The sequence below is a fragment of the Esox lucius genome, chromosome 3 (assembly GCF_011004845.1).
Source record: "Esox lucius isolate fEsoLuc1 chromosome 3, fEsoLuc1.pri, whole genome shotgun sequence".
NCBI lineage: Eukaryota > Metazoa > Chordata > Actinopteri > Esociformes > Esocidae > Esox > Esox lucius.
Genome location: NC_047571.1, coordinates 3,277,470 through 3,285,147, shown reverse-complemented (window position 1 = coordinate 3,285,147; position 7,678 = coordinate 3,277,470).

The following is a 7,678-nucleotide window of genomic DNA, read 5'->3' as shown; positions in this document are numbered from 1 at the left end:
TCGTATTCATAGTCAGACACATTTTTTTTTCCTTTTTCTCTCAAGCAAATCAAGTTTGACTATCAGAGGTGAATATCAAAGACGAAATAAGTAATTTGCTTTCTAGCTAGCGAATACTTACTTTCGTTTACTGTGTATACACATACTCTTCCCGAACAAATGCGTGGATTGATAACATTTTTATCAAAACTGAGCAGTAAACACAGGAAGTACCCGTTTATTTGAAATTAGAATTATATCATGAAAATTTGAACTTTACATTGAGGAATACAACATTGTCATGTTCTATGAGGTAAACAACACCACTTGACTTATTTTGGAGTGTTTGAGAGTAGTTTTCCGCTTGCATTGCAGATTTGCGATAGGGGTACGTATGATTTCCATTCATGAATTTGTACGATGCTAATAACGCTAATTACTAACTGAGACTGAAGGACATCCTCGGAGTAAGGGTACTGTCACCGAAAAGATTTCTTCAGACAAACTATCCCTTTAAGGGATCAATCAAATGTATTTTCAATCAATCCAATGTATTTTTAAAGCCCTTTTTACATCAGCAGATGTCACAAAGTGCTTTTACAAAACACCTGGCCTTAAACCCCAAGAAGCAAACAACAGTAGTGTTGAATTTCAGTGGCTAGAAAAAACTCCCTAAGAATGCCAACATTTTTGAAGAAACCTAGAGAGGACCCAGGCTCAGAGGGGTGACCTGTCCTCATCTGGTTGTGCAAGGTGAACATATTAAGATGCAATTGTAATAATCCATAATTGCGTGTGGGCTGAGTCTAGAGTCTATTTAAACTTAGTTCAGGTCGGAAGCATGACCAGATGGACAAGGAAAGGAAAAGCACGGGGGAAGGGGAGGTGTCAGCACAGTGGCAGCTGAAATGGAGACGATGCACAGTCAGGCATCGTCTCCATCTGCAACACAACCAGGAGGACTCTGGACAGGGACAGCAACTGGTCCCCCAAGCCAGGTACTCCACAGATGTGGGCCAGGACCTCATGCCCTCCTAAATTCAAAACGGGATTAGACTGGGAAAAATGCATTTCTCATATCAACAAGGATTTATAGTGGAGAAGGAGAACTGACCCTACTCCCCCAGCACAATAACATAGCAGCGTAAGACCTTGGGACGGAGACAGGGTGGTCCGGCGACACTGTGGCCCTATCTGGGGGAGGTCCCGTACAGGGCCCAACAGGCAGGAAATCAATCCACCCACATTGCCAAGCATCAACCAAAGGGACACCCACCAACCGCAACCACCCTGAATGAGGGATGAGTATTGCCAGCAGATTACAGCCCAAGTGCACAAGTGTGCAGCAGAGAGACATCATGAGGGACGAAGGCATGTGGTCAATTGCCAATATACAACAGAGAAGTGCCTGGACACAGAACTGTTATGAAATATAGAGCCTATATACAGTGGGGAGAATACTTTAGCAGGTTTTCCTCCTTACAAAGCATGTAGTAGTCTGTAATTTTTATCATAGGTACTCTTCAACTGTGAGTGATGGAATATTTCCGACCAGACAGACTTTGTCCCTAAGACAAACATTTTGAATCTCATTTAAAAATATTTTACCCTCCGGCAATCAAATGGCAACTCACAAACCTTATCATGTGTACCAAATGTATTCACACTCAACATCTGTCATTTGATGCAATAGAAGTAGTGTTTGAAGCATTTTTCACAAATTCAGAATTGCTGAAAAAACATTACACCCGATTTAATGGGTCCCAAGTGCAAATATGTTCCTTTAGAGGAGATGGACTTATTTACCTTTTTTCAAGGTTGTTTCTCAAAAGGAGTGAGCATGGTGACCTTGCTAATGTGAAAAACCTCAATAGCGCCACTGTATGTTTGATAAAATAAAATAAAATGTACATACCAACTAGCATTATTATACCATTATCCCTGTAGGAGATGTCTATACAGGTGGTGGTCATAAAATTTCAATATCATCAAAAAGTTGATTTATTTCAGTAATTCCATTCAAAAAGTGAAACTTGTATATTATATTAATTCATTATAAACAGACTGATATAATTCACATTTGTATTTCTTTTAATTGTGATGATTATAACTGACAACTAATGAAAATCCCAAATTCAGTATCTCTGAAAATTTGAATATTACTTAAGACCAATACAAAAAAAATTTTTTTTGCAATGTTGGCCAACTGAAAAGTATGAACATGAAAAGTATGAGCATGAACAGCACTCAATACTCAGAACTCAAACTCAGTTGGGTCTCCTTTTGCCTGAATTACTGCAGCAATGTGGCGTGGCATGGAGTCGATCAGTCTGTGGCACTGCTCAGGTGTTACGAGAGCCCAGGTTACTCTGATAGTGGCCTTTAGCTCTTCTGCATTGTTGGGTCTGGCGTATCGCATCTTCCTCTTCACAATACCCCATAGATTTTCTATAGGGTTAATGTCAAGCGAGTTTGCTGGCCAATTAAGAACAGGGATACCATGGTCCTTAAACCAGGTACTGGTAGCTTTGGCACTGTGTGCAGGTGCCAAGTCCTGTTGGAAAATGAAATCTGCAGCAGCAGGAAGTATAAAGTGCTCTAAAACTTCCTGGTAGATGGCTGCGTTGACCTTGGACCTCAGAAAACACAGTGGACCAACACCAGCAGATGACATGACACCCCAAACCATCACTGCAGGTGGAAACTTTACACTGGACTTTAAGCAACGTGGATTCTGTGCCTCTCATCTCTTCCTCCAGACTATCTGTTTTGTTTCACAACCCTCTCCAGGGTACGGTTATCCCTATTGCTTGTACACTTTTTTCTACCACATCTTTTCCTTCCTTTCGCCTCTCTATTAATGTGCTTGGACACAGAGCTCTGTGAACAGCCAGCCTCTTTAGCTATGTCTTGCCCTCCTTGTGCAAGGTGTCAGTGGTCGTCTTTTGGACAGCTGTCAAGTCAGCAGTCTTCCCCATGATTGTGTTGCCTACAGAACTAGACTGAGAGACAATTTAAAGGCCTTTGCAGGTGTTTTGGGTTAATTAGCTGATTAGAGTGTGGCACCAGGTGTCTTCAATATTGAACCTTTTCACAATATTCACATTTTCTGAGATACTGAATTTGGGGTTTTCATTAGTTATCAGTTATCATCATCAAAATTAAAAGAAATAAACACTTGAAATATATCAGTATGTGTGGAATGAATGTATACATTATACAAGTACATACACTTTTTGAATGGAATTACTGAAATAAATCAACTTTTTGATGATATTCTAATTTTATGACCAACACCTGTATATGTGCAAAACCACGCCACTCATGTTCATTGGTCAATAGCATCCATGGTTTTTGACATAATGGTCTGGCTGATATACCTTTTGAAGACCATGGTCCCTCAACGCCAAATATCAAAGTGCGTGAAGAACGGACATTTGGTGCAAGAGAAGTAATTTATTTTGTAATTTTTGAAAATGGCGGAAAATCCATCATGGCGGACTTTATGGGTCCCCATGGCTAAAATGTTGACCATGAGGAGATACACATATGTACCAATTTTCAAGACTCTATGTCACAAGAGGTGGGCGTTGTGAGCTTGCAAAAAGTGCAACTTTGGAGGCTTTTGACAGCGCCACCATGAGGCCGACATGCATGCCACTACACTAGAAGTTGCAGCCTTTGGCCCTTTACTACCATAAACATTTGGGCACTTTTAAGCCATTTAATTTCACGTGAATTTGCAGAAAACACCTTTTTTTGCAGGAATAATAATAATAGTAATTGAAGCTGCAAGCAGCATTGAGTGGGTTCCAGCATTGAAGCTATTACTAGCCAGAGTGCACATTTCTTTCAACTTTTTCTTTCAACTCAACTTACTATATCCATAGTTGCAAGCAATATGACATTTATGTTTTTTCATTTACCATTGGGCCTCCATGTGGCCAACTTGAAACATCATTCACACAAAGTAAAATCACAACCCTGATCATGTGTACCAAATGTAATCTCACTGAGTGACAAAGAACAACAGACGTTTTTTTATGGCTATTATGCCGCCACTATTTGGCCAAACAGAATGTACTTGCAAGTTAAATTGCAATAGTTTTCAGGACATTTAGCTCAAATGGCATTATAATACAATGTCTGCAAAACATAAATATGGATACTTCAAAAGTCTGACACTGTCAGAAAAGTACAACAACTTTGGTACCAAACAATGTAACTAAGAAGTTGTTAGAATTTTTCAGAATGTAATGAATGTACCCTAATCGCATGGTAAATATAACAGAATGGAATATCCCCATCTCAGAACATATTAATGATTTCAACTTTTGCTTGTTGTAGGATAATGATGGGGTCAGAACAATTTTACTTAAGGTATGTTTACTTAAGTATGCATATTATTTTGATCAACAAAATACTATTAAAGGTGGCATAAAAAATTTATAATACTTTCCAGATATTAATTTATTTGGAAAATATGTTGACTTTGGTATGGCATGGGCATTAAGCCCATGTGTTTTTGTTAAATTACGACTCAGATTTCATTTTAATTTAACTCCCATATCTACAATTAAAAGGTGCAATTGATAATTTTAGCCCTCATTTAGAAGTGGAATTGGAGAAACAAATGAAAACAGAAATTACTTAATTACTGAGAATGGATTATCTACTGAGGCGTGAACACAACACCCTCAACACCCTCTACCAAAAGCACATTTTTAATAGCTAAATCATTAGTTATAATGTTCATGTCAACAGAATTATTTAAAGTAACTAATGCTAGCTTAGACTGAGGCTTTTCTAGCAATTACGAGCATAGATTAGCTACCGAGGCTTGAAAGCATGACAACTAAATGGTAATTTCTGATTCTCTAAATGGTCAAATTATTATTAGCGAAACCATATGTTATATTGTTCATGTCACCAGAATGATTTTAGATGGACAAACATTAGGTTTAACTAACCTCAGTTTAATCTATTTCCACCATATCACCATATCTAAAAGACTAATTATTAATAGCTAAACTGTCTGTTATAATGTTAACGTCATCAGAATAATTTTAGATGCTGTAACAAGCCAGACTCCTAATAAAAGCCACTAGCTGCTAACTAATGAGGCAATATAAATTCCATGTACAGTATAGTGTGTTGCATTCAGGGATAAAGAGGGACAACAATATACAGCTTTGCTGGATGTAGCACAGTGCCCCATGATTTCATATTACATTTGTAATTTTACAAACTGTCCTAAGTATTTCCAACAATACAACAACAGTGGTACTGAAGAGTTTTCCTGCAAAAAGTACATTAAAGTTGAGGGATGGAAAATAAGGCCTTTACACACTGCATTGTTCTAGGCTAAGACTGGCCTAAGCTTAGCCTGTGTTCACACAAGTTTATTTACCCTGGGTTAAGGCTTAAGCCCTGGGCTAACGGACAAATACAACACAATACCATTTTACATTCTATGATAAGCTGCAAATGTTATGTTCTCTCTGGCATGCAAATAATGTTAGAGTAGCCTACATCGCTGACACATGATCAGTGTTACGCTACCACGATTCAATTAATGGGTTCATGACATCGACTGATCAAGATGCCCACCCTGTCAGTATTTGCTTGAACATCTTTGTTAAAACTATGCAAAGAAAGAGAAAAATGTTAGTCAACCTTCATTATTTCGACATATTTGCTGGATTTACATCCAAAGCAAGGTGCAATAACTACTTTGCTAAGATTGAGCAGGTATAATTAAACAACCAAAGTTTGCAGAGAAGACCAAAACAGACGAGGCTGTTGGTAATGGTGCGCGTCACAAGCGTATGTAAATTAAGTAAAAGGGCAGGTTTTGTGATTGGACAATGAACATTCTATGATTCACACTGGTTACTTTGTCACCGTTTTTCTGCAGCTAGCCCTGAAAGGTCGGGGCTAACCCTGCTCCAGAGCATGGCCAGCTATCGCTAGGCTAAGTGTGGTGCTTTCCCACTACAAAATATGCAAATGTGAACACTTGCTTAGCCCTGGGATTACAAAGCACTTAGCCCAGGGCTTAGGATGCTCTTAGCCCTAGGCTAAGGTGCCGTGTGAACACGTCAAGTGTGGTTTGATGTATTTCACAATCAAACTACAAAGCACAAGCAAATTAAAAACAATAGCATTCAAATATTTGTTTTTATATTGGATCATGTTCTCTACATTCGCTTACATAAGCTCTAACCATTTCTGAGTGTGCTCCACCTTATAATAGTTTTTCTTTGGTCCGTTTAAGATCCGGGGCTATTCATAAAAGATCCGTGGCTATAGCCCCGGATGCCCAGGGCTACGACGCGAAAGCTAATAATTCTAGCATGTTGTAAAGGTCCCTTCCTGAAGGGACCATTCCACTTCGTGTTTTCTGGGTGTCCTTGTCTTGTCCTTGTATGGTCTTTCCTGTACTTGTTTCAGTTAATCGGTATATTCATTTCACCTGTGTTTTAGCCCCCACCTGTTTCTGTTCTCCTCGTTTCTCAGTGTATTTAGTTCAGCCATTTTCTCCCTGTTATTGTTGGTCATTGTGCGTGTATGCCTGTCATGTTTGTGTGCGCCTGTGCGCCGGAGAGGTTCCGACTAGAGATAGTCGGGATCACCTCTACGCACGGCTTGGGCTCTGGAACCACACTCCTTGAGAGAGGATGGACTCTTCACTACTCTGGAGTTGCCCATGGTGAGAGGCGGCGGGCTGGTGTGGGTTTGCTTATAGCTCCCCAGCTCTGCTGCCAAGTGTTGGAGTTTACCCCGGTGAACGAGAGGGTCGTTTCCCTGCGCCTACGGGTCGGGGATAGGTCTCACAGTTGTTTGTGCCTACAGGCCGAACGGCAGTGCAGAGTACCCAACCTTCTTGGAGTCTCTGGGAGGGGTGCTGGAAAGTGCTCCGCCTGGGGACTCCATCGTTCTACTGGGGGACTTCAACGCCCATGTGGGCAACGACAGTGACACCTGGAGGGGCGTGATTGGGAGGAACGGCCCCCCTGATCTGAACCCGAGCGGTGTTCAGTTATTGGACTTCTGTGCTAGTCACAGTTTGTCCATAATGAACACCATGTTCAAGCATAAGAGTGTCCATCAGTGCACGTGGCACCAGGACACCCTAGGCCGTAGGTCAATGATTGACTTTGTTGTCGTTTCATCTGACCTACGGCCGTATGTCTTGGACAGTCGGGTAAAGAGTGGGGCGGAGCTGTCAACTGATCACCACCTGGTGGTGAGTTGGATCCGATGGCGGGGCAGAAAGCTGGACAAACTCGGCAGGCCCAAGCGTACTGTAAGGGTCTGCTGGGAACGTCTGGCCGAGTCTCCTGTCAGAGAGATCTTTAACTCCCACCTCCGGCAGAGCTTCGACTGGATCCCGAGGGAGGCTGGAGATATTGAGTCCGAGTGGACCATGTTCTCCACCGCCATTGTCGAAGGGGACGCTCGGAGCTGTGGTCGTAAGGTCTCCGGTGCCTGTCGAGGCGGCAATCCCCGAACCCGATGGTGGACACTGGAAGTAAGGAATGTCGTCAAGCTGAAGAAGGAGTCATATCAGGCCTGGATGGCTTGTGGGACTCTTGAGGCAGCTGACTGGTACCGGCAGGCCAAGCAGACTGCAGCGTCTGGCGCCTCAGGAGAGGGAAACAGTGCCCTACCAACGCTGTTTATAGTAGAGGTGGGC